Raw genomic sequence first — 13689 nt, 5'->3', positions numbered from 1 at the left:
GGGTGGTTGATTATGGCTAGCAGTGATTGCAGTCAGTTGGACAGGGAGCATGTTATTAAGCAGAGTAAAGAAAGGTTTGGTTTAGAAGATATGGTATGCCTCCCTGAAGAGGTGCGTTTTTAGAGCACGCCTGAAGTTTTGTGTGTCAGGGATTGCCCGAATAGTTTTGGGTAGCACGTTGCAGAGGACTGGTGCTGCTCTGGAAAAGTCTTGGAGGCAGGAATGAGAGGAATGAGTTAGATTGGCACTTAATCTGATTTCATTAGCGGAGCGGAGGGCGCGGGCTGGATGGTGGATTGAGATGAGGGAGGCAATGTAGGGCAATGCGGTGCTATGGAGAGCTTTATGAATGAAGGTAGTGAGTTTGAATTGAATTCTTTATTTGATAGGCAGCCAGTGCAGTGACTGGCACAGGGCAGAAGTGTCCGGGTAGCAGCTGGACAGGAAAATGAGCCTGGCTGCTGCTTTCAGGAAGGATTGGAGGGGGTATTGTCTGGTGCAGGGGAGGCTGATCAGCATGAGTTTTTAGCGTGTCCACAGTGAGAAAGGTGCAGATTCTTGCAATGTTCTTGAGGTGCAGGTAACACATTTGGGCAAGAGATTGGATGTAGGGGGTAAAGGAGAGATCGGCGTTGAAAATAACCCAAGACAGCGGGCATGCTGTCTGGGAGATATGGTGGTGCCACACACTGAGATGGAGATGTCAGGATGAGGTTGGTTAGCAAAGGGTGGAAACATCAGTAGGTCAATTTTTGAGAGCTTCAGTTTTAGGTAGAGCGAGGGCATAGTGTTAGAAACAGTGGACAGGCAGTCGGTGGCATTCTGGAGGAATGTTGCTGTGATGTTGCGGGAGGAGGTGTATAACTGGGTGTTGTCAGCATAGAGATGGTACTGAAAGCCAAATCTCCGGATAGTTTGTCTAATATGGGCTGTGTAGATGGAGAAGATGAGGGGGCTGAAGACCGAGCCCTGGGGGACCCCAACAGCAAGGAGAAGGGGAGGGGACGTAGAGCCAGTAAAGGATACACTGAACGAGCGGTCAGATAGGTAGGAGAACTAGGAGAGAGCAGTGTCCTTTAGTCCAATGGAGCAAAGCATACTGAGGAGGACTTTGTGGTCAACAGTGTCAAGTGTTGTGGAGAGATTGAAGAGGATCAGTAGGGAGTAGTCACCCCTCGATTTGACACTTCAGTCAGGGTGGTTTCTGTCTAGTGTAGAGGGCGGAAGAAAAGAGTTTTCTGCTAAATAGCTAATAAGGTGAGAGTAAACCAGGTGCTATAATAGTTTAGAAATGTAGGGGAGGTTGAAGATGGGTCAGTAGTTGGCAGCATCGGTCGAGTCAAGAGTCAGTTTCTTTAGCTGTGGGGATATTATAGCATGTTTAAATGAGGAGGGGAAGATGCCAGAGGTCAGACAAAGGTTAAATAAAGTGTTGAAATTGGAGATAACCACCGGGGAAAGGGACCGGAGGAAGTGTGAGGGTCGCTAGCGCAAGTGGTGGGGCGAGCAGAGGACAGCAATTTGGAGACTTTTTCCTATGTTGTTTTCTGAGTACAGGGAGTGAGCAAGAAGTAGCTGCAGTACTGATGAGACTAGGGTCAGGGGTAGTCTGTATTGGGAGGTTATTTCCTGCCAGATGTCATCGATTTTCTTTTTGAAAAGAGCAGCCAGCTCTTCGGTACTGAGATCCATCACTGGGGGCTGCAGTTTAGGGCTGAGAAGGGAGGAAAAAGTGTCAAAGAGTCGTTTAGGGTTGTGGGATAGTGAGGAGATGTAGAAGTAGACTTGTTCGGCATGGTGGAAGGCTAGGTTGTAGGTTCTGAGCATGAATTTGAAGTGGAGAAAGTCTGCAGACGTTTGCAACTTTCTCCACGGCCATTCAGCACACCTAGATCACCTCTGGATGAAGCGCGTTTGGGAGTGAGTCAGGATTGCCGAGGTCTGCATCAAATGGCCTAGGTCACATGGGACACTGCTTCATCCAGGGCATGTTTCAAAGGGGTGTTGCAGTGTGCGGCAACCAGGTTTGGACAGGAGAGGAGAGCGATAGGGGACAGAGAAGACTGAGGAGACTCAGCAAAGTTTTGGGTGTGAATGGCCTGAAGGTTTTTGTATGTATGATAGATAGGTGGGTCTGGAGAGATGCTAGGGAGCTTGACAGAGAAAGAGAGGAGGTTATGGTCCGAGAGCAGGAGAGGGGAGTTAGTGAAGTGGGAAGCAGAGCAAAGACAGAGGAAGACCAGATCAAGAGTATTGCCATACTTGTGAGTGGGAGAGGCTGTGAAATGTGAGTGATCAAGGGAGGACGTAAGCGATAGAAGCTGAGAGGCATATGGGGAGATGGGGTCGTTGGTAGGGATGTTAAAGTCGCCTAAAATGAGGGTTGGGATTTCGCAGGATGGGAAGTGGGGGAGCCAGATGGCAAAGTGATCCAGAAACAGGTGGGGAGGACCTGTTGGGCAGTAGATAACTGCTACTTGCATGGACAGTGGATGGAAAAGTCATAGTGCATGTACCTTAAATGATGGGAAAGTGAGCGAAGGTACGGAGGGATGACCTGGTAGGTACATTTCGGGGAGAGAAGAGCACCTACTCCACCACACCTGTTTTCTGGTCTTGTGGTGTGGGAGAATTGCAGGCTGTTATAAGACAATGCACCAAGAGGGGCAGTGTCAGACTGCTAGATCCATGTTTCTGTGAGAGGTAACAGATTTAGATATTTAGTAGTAAAAAAGTCATGGATGGTGGAGAGTTTATTCCATGAGGACTTTCAATTCCAGAGCACACAATTAAAGTAGTTAGTGGAGGGTATGCATGGGCTAGAACTTGGACTTGAAGGGTGTCTAAGTGAGGCAAGAAAGGGGTAATAGTTAGAAGCAGTGGAGGGTGGATCAGGATTAGAAGAGATTTTGCCAGCTGCTAGTAGCAGCAGGATGAGGCGGCTGTTATGTTTCTTAGTGGCATTAGGGAGTTTGAGGGATAGTAATAAAGTAAAGAGTGCATGTGAACTGTGCATAGGTGAGGATAGGAGAGAGGGTTCTTATTTGAAAAGAGTGCCCCAGACGTGGGCTTTGGAAATTTGTTCTAAAGCTATCAGTAAAGATGAGGATAGAGGTGGCAGTATTAGTGATAGTTGTGAAGTGCAAGGCATTTAGGAAGAGTTTGTGGCTTACCTGTCTCCTGCCTGTTGAACTGCTATTGGTAACTGCGTGAAAGACTTGATTCAGCTCACACTTCATACAGCTCACTCAAGTGGATATCACTCACAGGGCTAAGATGCTAATGCTGATTTCATCATACAATTTAAGATACAACAAGGATACAGCTGGGCGTGGCTACTTAGATTGCATTAACTAGGCATTTGGAGTTAGCATTGCATACCTAGTGAAAGGGGGGGGGATTTATTGCTCTCCTTAGATAAAGCAACATGGCTAAGTGGAGATGCTAATGGGGGAGGTGAATGGCAGAAATGTCTAAGAAGCAAAGTTTCATTTATGCAGGGAGATGTACCAAAATGGATTAAAAATACAGTAAGCACAGGTCAATAGCAGCACAGACGAATTGACCAGAGGAGTTTAGCTGTCATTCAATAGCTGAGAGCTGTCTCTGATTGGTCACAGTGCTCAGCCAATCAGAGGCAGCACTCACTCACCTATTCATGAATTCATGAATGGGTAAGTGAAAGCTGCCTCTGATTGGCTGAGGGCTGGGACCAATCAGAGGCAGTCCATTCAGCAGGCAGGGATTTTAAATCCCCGGCTGCTGAATACTACAGAAAGCAGTTCAGGAGAAGAGACGGCTGGACGCGGCTGATCTCCGGCAGCTGCAAAAAAGGTGAGTATACATATTTTTTTACTTTTTACACTTTTTTGGATGCTTTGCAGGGAAGGGCTTATATTTGAAGCCCTTCTCGAAAATGAATACAGCGCTTGCCGGCAGCCCATTGCTTTCAATGGAGCCGGCTGTATTGCCGGCTCCATTGAATTCAATGGGCGAACATTGTTCTCCTCTGCCACAGCTGTGGCAAAGCTGTGGCAGAGGATAGCGGGTAGCGCCCGTGTGACCGAGCCCTTTGGCCTGATAAACACTGCTAGCAGCGTTTTTCCAGCCGTAACGCTGGCTTCGGTCACGCGCTTTCTTGTGCGCATCAGTTTTGCGCATAAAAAAACAGCGCAAAAAAACACCGGTGTGACTGAGCCTTAAGCCACTAAATATAACAGAAGCCACTGAAAATCTATTACGCTTATCACTATTTTGTTACTGAAAAGTTTTGAAAATACAAAGAAATTACAAAAGGCTCAAGACCGTCTACAGACATTTGATAAAATAATTATTAATTTGCTTAGTATGTTTTTAATTTAATAATATTTAAGTTAAAATATGAGTTACATTATACTGAGCAATTTTTTAAACCTAGTTGTTTTAAGAATAAGAAAATACAAGCGAATAAAGGAACATAAAAAACTACAGAGGCAAAATCATAAAGGAAAGTTTTTAACTCAAGGATTCCACATAGAGAAGTAACTATGTAATTTGTTACTTCAAAGGGCAAACTGTTTCTTGTATACACTGTGATCAGAGACCAAATTTATTAAATTATTGATGGAAGGAGATGTGGGCCACTTCCAACTTCTGGTCAATAATAGCTTGGCAGAAAGGAAAATATGGCAGATCAATTTTCTATGAGTACATGGCAGAAGATTAGTATTGAGCAGTAACAGGGCAATGCTAGGTTTCAAAGGAATAATATCGCCAGTGATCTTTTGGATGAGAAGGAACACTTCTTTTCAAAAGGAGGACAAAATTGGATATTCCCAGAAGATACATCTTAAAAACTTACTGCGAGAGGTTCATACCATACAGTAATAAAAGGGTTAGTAATAGGAGAAAACCAATATAGTGCAATAAAGATGTAAAGGGGGCAATAAAAAAGAAAGCATTTAAACTACTAAAACAAGATGGCAGCGAAGAAGTACTAAAAACTTATAAGGGAAAAAAAATTATTACGTAAAAAACAGATAAAAGCAGCAAAGTTGGAGACAGAGCAACTCATTGACAAAAAGTAAAACTAACCCTAAACTGTTATTCAATTAAATAAATAGAAAAAGATTAATAAGAAAAATTGTAGAGGGTGATAAGAAGAAAGCAAATTTATTTAATAGTTTTTTCTACAGTGTATTTACAGAGGAAAATAGAATGGCAGATGAAATGCAGAGTGATAAAGTAAGCTCTCTACTAAATGTTACCAGATTAATCCAAAAAAAAGTGCAGACTCATCTTAAAAAGATTAAAATAGACAAATTGCTGGGACCTGATGGAATATACCCCGGGGTTTGAGGTAATTGAGTTATGTGATAGATAGACCCATGTTTCTTATATTTAAGGACACTTTAGTGACGGGGTCTGTGCTACTGGATATTCAAAAAAGGGTAAAAAAATGAACCTGGAAGCTACAGGCTGATAGATCTTACTCCTGTTGTGAATAAAATGTTTGAATGTTTTCTAAGTGTTGCATCTCCTGCAGTACCTAAAAAAAAGCTGTATAAGGCCGCCTGCACACGAGCGGAAATCCCGCCGCGGGATTTCCCGCGGGATTTCCGCCGCTGAAAGTTTGCATAGGAGTGCATTAAAATACGCACTCCTATGCAGACGGCCGCGGTTTGGCCGCGCGAAATCTCGCGCGGCAAACAAACCGCGGCATGTCCTAATTTTCTGCGGGGCACGCACTCACCCGGCCGCCGGCTCCGGTCTGCGCATGCGCCGGCTGCGCGGCAGCCGGCACATGAAAGAGCCGGGACCGCCAGGCGCGGGTGAGTACGCGCTCGTCCCTGCAGGCGCTCGGGTCGGATCGCGCGGCGAGAATTCTCGCTGCCGGATCCGACCCGCTCGTGTGCAGGCGGCCTAACTCATCCATATCAGCATGGTTCAATGATGGGTCACTCCTGTCTAACCAATCTGATCAGTACTACAAGGAGGTAAGTTGTAGATAGGACCAGGCAGAATCATTGGGTCTTGTGTATCTGGACTTTACCAAAGTATTTGACACTGTGCTGCATAAAAGCTTGTCATATAAAATGAGAATGTTTGGTCTGGGTGAAAATGTGTGTAAGTAAGTGGCTCAATTATCGAACGCAGAGGGGGGTTATTAATGGTACATACTGTGATTGGGTCACCGTTACTAGTGGGGTACCACAGGGGTCAATATTGAGCCCTATTCTTTCTAAAATATTTATTAATGACTTTGTAAAATTTTGTATCATCCTATTACCAAGTGATTAAAGGGGTTGTCCCGCGAAAGCAAGTGCGTCTATACACTTCTGTACGGCCATATTAATGCACTTTGTAATGTACATTGTGCATTAATTATGAGCCATACAGAAGTTATCAGAAGTTTTTCACTTACCTGCTCCATTGCTAGCGTCCTCGTTTCCATGGAGCCGTCTAATTTTCAGCGTCTAATGGCCAAATTAGACGCGCTTGCGCAGTCCGGGTCTTCTTCTTTTCTCAATGGGGCTCCGTGTAGTTCCGTGTAGCTCCGCCCCGTCACGTGCCGATTCCAGCCAATCAGGAGGCTGGAATCGGCAATGGACCGCACAGAAGCCCTGCGGCCATCTTCAGCAGGTAAGTAAGAAGTCACCGGAGCGCGGGGATTCAGGTAAGCGCTGTGCGGTGTTCTTTTTTAACCCCTGCATCGGGGTTGTCTCGCGACGAACGGGAGGGGGGGGTTTAAAAAAAAAAAAACCCGTTTCGGCGCGGGACAACCCCTTTAACACAAGAGAGGACAGAATGTGGTCTCAAGTGAATATTATTTAGGCAGAAACTTGGCAAATGACGTTTAAAACGTATAAGTGTTAGGTTATGCACATGTTAAGCGCTGCGGAATAAGTTGGCGCTATACAAATAAAGATTATTATTATTATTATTATTATGTCATCATTACACACTTAATGGGAAACTACTGGACAAAACTGACATGGAAAAGAACTTGGGAATTTTAGTTAACTGTAAACTCAACTGGAGCAACCAGCGTCAGGCAGCTGCCACCAGGGCGAATAGGATCATGGGGGCATTAAAAGAGGTCTTAGGGCACATGACGAGAAAATTGTTCTTCCTCTTTACAAATCACTGGTCAGACCACACATGGAATATTGTGAATAGTTTTAGGCACAAGTACTCAAGAAGGACAAATCAGAGCTTGAGTAGGTTAAAAGGTGGGCAACTAAAGTTATAAATGGAATGGGTGGACTACAATACCCAGAGAAGAGATCAAAATTGGGGTTGTTTAGTTTAGAAAAAGGACAGCTGAGGGATCAATGTAGAAATCTTTCCAACAATCTATTTATACCCTGCTCTGCGACTGTAACAATGAAGCATTGTCTACGCCTAGAGGAAAGAAGGTCTCTACACCAACATAGAAGGGAGTTCTTTACTGTAATTGCAGTGAGACTATGGAACTCTCTGCTTAGCATGTGGTGATGGTGAATTTCCTAAAGGAGTTCAAGAGGGGCCTTTCTTGAGCATTACATTATTGCATATTATAGTCACTAATAACTTCAGATGGGTTGTTTATCCAGGAATTTGCCTTTATTTTCTAGACTTGTAGTTGAAAAAGATTTTTCTTCCTTAAAGGAGATGTCCCGCGCCGAAACGGGTTTTTTTTTTTTTTTAACCCCCCCCCCCGTTCGGCGCGAGACAACCCCGATGCAGGGGTTAAAAAAACCACCCGCACAGCGCTTACCTGAATCCCGGCGGTCCGGCGTCTTCATACTCACCTGCTGAAGATGGCCGCCGGGATCTTCTACCTTCGTGGACCGCAGCTCTTCTGTGCGGTCCACTGCCGATTCCAGCCTCCTGATTGGCTGGAATCGGCACGTGACGGGGCGGAGCTACATGGAGCTACACGGAGCCCCATAGAGAACAGCAGAAGACCCGGACTGCGCAAGCGCGGCTAATTTGGCCATCGGAGGCCAAAAATTAGTCGGCTCCATGGAGACGAGGACGCTAGCAACGGAGCAGGTAAGTATAAAACTTTTTATAACTTCTGTATGGCTCATAATTAATGCACGATGTACATTACAAAGTGCATTATTATGGCCATACAGAAGTGTATAGACCCACTTGCTGCCTCGGGACATCTCCTTTAAATGATGAAAATTGACTTCTTCCTCATTGTTTGTTTTTTTTGGTCCCTCTAGATCAACACTTGGGGGTAACAGGCTAATCTGGATAGAAATATGTCTTATTTAAAGCCTTAAATACGATGTTAATGATAACAGCAAAGGACCTATAGAAGACTCTGCAAGCTGCAAATAGCACTGTTCATGTGTTAGCTATGACAAAAGCAATTAATTAAAAATGGTGTTCATGTAATGATGCCATGAAAGCAGCAGCTGCTGTTAAAAAACAAACCATTTGCCCAAGACCACTAGGATGTTCCACAATGTTTTGGGGAAAATGCACTATGGACAGAAGAGACAAAAGTGGATTTTTTTAGCTCATATGTTCAACACTATGGGGGAAATTTACTAAGATTGGCATCTCCAACGCCAGTCTTAGTGTAATTTTTCCATGTGCACAATGCATCTAATAAATGAAGAAATTTACGTCTCTTCATGTAGTAGATGCATCTCAGCACCTCTGTGTGCCTACATAGAAATATACGCCAAGTCTGAAGTGGGGTACATTTTTGGCACAATTTACACAATGTTCTGGCATATATTATACATAAATGTGTCGATCCAGGGTGCTGATGCCCCCTCTTGACAAGCCAGACTGCTTTTCACAAAAGTCATAATGCAGGTGCAGAAAGAAGTCACTACATTTTTGCGCAAGGGCTTTAACTTTTGTGCAAAAACTTGTGACTTTAACTAAATAATCTATATATATATAAAGAAAAAAGCCCTCACTGACTCACTCACTCACTCACTGACTCGCCACTAATTCTCTAACTTACTAGGTGTCGTACAAACATGAAATTTGTCAAAGAAAAAACATTCTTTAGGTGCTAAATAGGAAAAGTAAAGGGGTCACAACTCGATTATTCAATGCTAAGTGAAAAAGAAAGTGAAATCCTACGTAATGTACCTAATCTAATTCTCTAACTTCCCGTTGTCGTACAAACTTGAATTTTGACACGAGCATTCTTCAGGTCCTACATAGGAAAAGTAAAAAGGTCACAACTTGATTATTCAATGCTAAGTGCAAAAGTAAGTGCACTCCTATGTAATGTAACTTCACGGTGTCGTATAAGCGAGAAATGTGGCACAACCATTCTTTAGGTCCTACAGAGGAAAAGTAAATGGGTCCCAACTTGATTATTCAATCCTATGCGCAAACATAAGTGACCCCCCCCCCCCCCCTATGGAATGTACCTAATATAATTTTCTAACTTCCCGGGGGCGTACAATCTTGAAATTTGGCAACACCATTGTTTAGGTCCTAAATAGGAAAAATAGGAGACGCAACTTGATTATACAATTCTAAGTGCAAAAGTAAGTGACCTCCTATGTTACTTAACTTCCCGGTGTCCAACAAATGTGAAATCTGGCACGAGCATTCTTTAGGTCCTACATAGGAAAAGTAAAAGGGTTGCAACTTGATTATTCAATTCTATGTGAAAAAGTAAGTGCCCGCCTATGTTATGTAACTTCCTGGTGTCGTACAAGTGTGAAATTTGGCAGAATCATTCATTAGGTCCTAAAAACCAAAAAAAGTAAAGGGGATGTAACTAGAGATGAGCGAGTATACTCGCTAAAGGCAATTGCTCCAGCGAGCATTGTCTTTAGCGAGTACCTGCCAGCTCGAGACTAAAGGTTTGGGTGAGGGCGCGGGGGAGCGGTGAGTAGCGGCAGTCAGCAGGAGGGAGCGGGGGGAGAGAGGGGGAGAGAGATCTCCCCTCCATTCCTCCTCGCTCTCCCCCACAGCTCCCTGCCCACCGCCGGCACCCGAACCTTTAGTCTCGAGCGGGCAGGTACTCGCTAAAGGCAATGCTCGCTCGAGCAATTGCCCTTAGCGAGTATACTCGCTCATCTCTAGATGTAACTTGATTATTCAATTCTAAGTGCAAACATAAGTGACCCCCCTATATAATGTACCTAATAGAATTCTTCAACTTCCCGGTGACATACAAACGTTAAATTTGGCCCAATCGTTGTTTAGGTCCTACATAGGAAAAGTAAAGGGGTCACAACTTGATTATTCAATACTAAGTGCAAGGGTAAGTGGCCACCTATGTAATGTAAATAATATCACACATCTGTACCGCACAAATGTGATATTCAATTCTATTTGCAAAAGTAAGTGACCCGGTTATATAACTTCCCGGTCTTGTACAAAATGTGAAATTTGGCACAACCATTCTTTAAATCCTAAGTAGGAAAAGTAAAAGGGTCACAACTTGATTATTCAGTGCTAAGTGCAAAAGTAAGTGACCCTCTATGTAATGTAACTAAGTACACACATCTGAACCGCACAAACATGAAATTTACCTTGACCATTCTTTACGGCCTAATAGGAAACATAAAGGGATTGCAACTTCAATATTCATTTCTATGCATGAGAAACTGTGAAAATCTATGATACATGGCATAGTTCTTTTCTCCAAAACCATAAAGCTTAGGGAAATGATTTGTATATTGAGGACAATCTATGCTCCTCTATGGGTATATAATCTTATGCTCCTCTATGTGTATATACTATAAAGAATCTAACTGACCTCTGTGTGCATATTCTGAAGATAATCTAACTGACCTCTGTGTCTATATACTGAGCAGAATCTTCCTCACCTTTATGTGTATATACTGAGGAAAATATAACTGACCTCTGTGTGTATATACTGAGCAGAATCTACCTCACCTCTATGTGTATATATATTTTATTCCTTGGTTCCTCTGAAGTAACCACGACTTCATAGAATGTTATGTGCAAACAACAGGTAAACACCTCTCCCAAATTAACTTGGGCAAAGCTGAGTATATCAGCTAGTCCTAGTTTGTTTGGAATCTAAAGAACACTGCACACCAACACCAGAACCTCATTCCAACTGTAAAGCATGTTGGAGTGAGCATCATAGCTTGGGGCTGCTTTGCTGCTTCAGGGTCTGGATGCCTTGCAATCATTGAGAAAACAGTGAAATCAAAGGTTTATCAAAATATTTTGTAGTATGTAAGGGCAGAAGTTTATGACCTCAAGCTGAAGAGACTTTGGTGACCCAATATATAATGGTCCAAAACACAAGTAAATCAACTAAGGAATTGTTGAAAGTTACGTTTTGACCATAACAATAGAGTCCTGACCTAACACTATCGGGATGCTGAGGCATGACCTGCAAAAGACTGCTATGCAAAACATGCTAGATATATGAATGAATTGAAACACATTTGCAAGAAAGAAAGGTCCAAAATTCTTCCTCAACATTGTGCACATCTTAAACAAAAATCATTATACCTTGCCTATAGCAGTATACACATTTTATAAAGACAAAACTCAAAACCTCCACCTGTCACTCACTCAGCTCTGACAGTAGTAAAAGCGAGGGAAAGCAAGAAAAGTATAAAAAATACAAAGACATTTGAATTAAATCAACAAATTGGGAATCCAAGTTATAGGAATATAGGAGTTCTTCCTTCCTGGTATTTTATCTGTGCAGTATATCCATGTAAAGTGAAAATTAGTCTAAAAAAATGTGCTTTCCTTGAGTCCAAAGGCAGTACAGAGGAGGTATTTTGTTCCCAAGATTTCACCCTATGACCAGCCCACCTAGAATGATAAATCAAGAAACAAGTTACAGAGCTCACATATGTGTAATAGAGACGAATAGCTGTAAATGTAGTTTTTAGAGAGGGTATATGTGCTGGCTTCGGACTCAAGCAAAGCAAAATTTCAGGCAAGACAATTTTTCTCTTTCCTCTTCATCCTCAGGCAGCACAGAAGGAATTTTTATAGGAAAAAGAAGGGGATTAGTAAATGTTGAAGAATTGCACATAACATCAAAGCTTCAGCTTTTGACAGGAGCTTACTGTCTAGTGCTTCACAAAGGACTATGGCATGGGCCAGGAGGTTGTGTTTCAGATTTGTTGACGAGTGACTTGGACATCTTCTACTCATGAGGTGCAGCTGAACAAGCAGAATGGGCTCTTACTGGAAAACGAGGAACAGATTATTCTGTTGTGTACATTTTTGGAGATTGTAGATATTTTGGAGATTATAGATATTAACACAGCTTTGAAAGACCCACCTTTGAACGAGTGAAGACCAATAACAGTTTCTCTGACAATCTTAACCTCTTTGTCCTAGACAAATAAATCTTGATTGCTCTCTTGAGATCCCAGAAATGAAGTTTATCCTGAGCATCATTTTCCAATGTTCTGCATAAAAGAAACATTGTATGCAATAGAGGGCAAAGTCTTAGAACACCAGCATCCTGTAACAGCCTCAGGTAAGAATGTTAGAAGGAAAAAGGGTTTAGACTAGAGATGAGCAAGCGTACTCGCTAAGGCAAACTACTCGAGTGAGTAGTGCTTTATGCAAGTACCTGCCCGCTCATCTCAAAAGATTCGGGTGCCGGCGGTGGGGAGCGGTGAGTTGCGGGAGTGAGCAGGGGGGAGCAGGGAGGAGAGAGTGAAAGAGAGATCCCCCCCCCCTGCTCTCCCCCGCCACTCCCCGCCGGCACCCGAATCTTTTGAGACGAGCGGGCAGGTACTCGCATAAGGCACTACTCGCTTGAATAGTTTGCCTTAGCGAGTACGCTTGCTCATCTCTAGTCTAGACATCTGTCCAGCTTCCTTATAGATGTAATGGCTGCAAAGAAGAAACTTAATATAAGAGACACTAAGAGGATCAAAAGGAAGCCACAGTTGATCACCTGACGCAAAGCTACTGATTCCAGAAAGGAAGATGGGATTTCATATTTGGTCTCAAACATTTGAGTGCTTTAAAGAATCAGGTGATGAGCAGCTAGTTTGTAAAGTTCCCATCTGTCATACAAACCATTGCAGAGATGTGTACTGTCAGAATGCTAAGACTTCCTGGAAACTTTGGCTAGAATTAATGAATAACTGAAATATCGCTGTAGGATGAGAAGAAACTTCAAGCGTAGAGGAAACTTTTTCTGGAGACATGAATGGACACCATTCGTAACTGGTTCTTAAAGCAAACTAATAATCACACACTCTGACACAGCTAATATTCTTCATTCTCTTCTTTCACCTTACAAGCAGTCAAAATGAGCCTGCTAAGATAAGGGTAATAAAATCCTGTCTGTAACCGAAGATCTTGATGTAGAGTAAGGCCTCCTTCCCACGAGCGTGACGGGCTCCGCAGCGTAATATTCCGCTGCGAAGCCCGTCACGGCGCCCCCCAGAGCCCCTATACTTACCTGCGGGAGATAGCGTGAAATCGCTTCCCCGCCCACCGCCGCCGCGTCACCGCCCGTCACCGCCCACCGCCGCGCGTCACCGGCCGTGTCACGTGACGCGGCCGTGCGCGTCATATGGCGTCATATGACGCGCGGCGGTGGGCGGGAAAGCGTTTTTTCACGCTATCTCCCGCTGGTGACAGCGGGAGATAGCGTGAACGGACGGCTTCCATTGACTGCAATGGAAGCCATCAGCGCGTACAGCCCGTCCTCACCCGCAGAAAATAGAGCATGCTGCGGGTGAGGACGGGAGAAATCGCGGTGCGTAATTCCGC

This window comes from Eleutherodactylus coqui, chromosome 3 (assembly GCF_035609145.1).
Source record: "Eleutherodactylus coqui strain aEleCoq1 chromosome 3, aEleCoq1.hap1, whole genome shotgun sequence".
Lineage (NCBI taxonomy): Eukaryota > Metazoa > Chordata > Amphibia > Anura > Eleutherodactylidae > Eleutherodactylus > Eleutherodactylus coqui.
Note: the sequence above shows the minus strand (reverse complement) of the source record.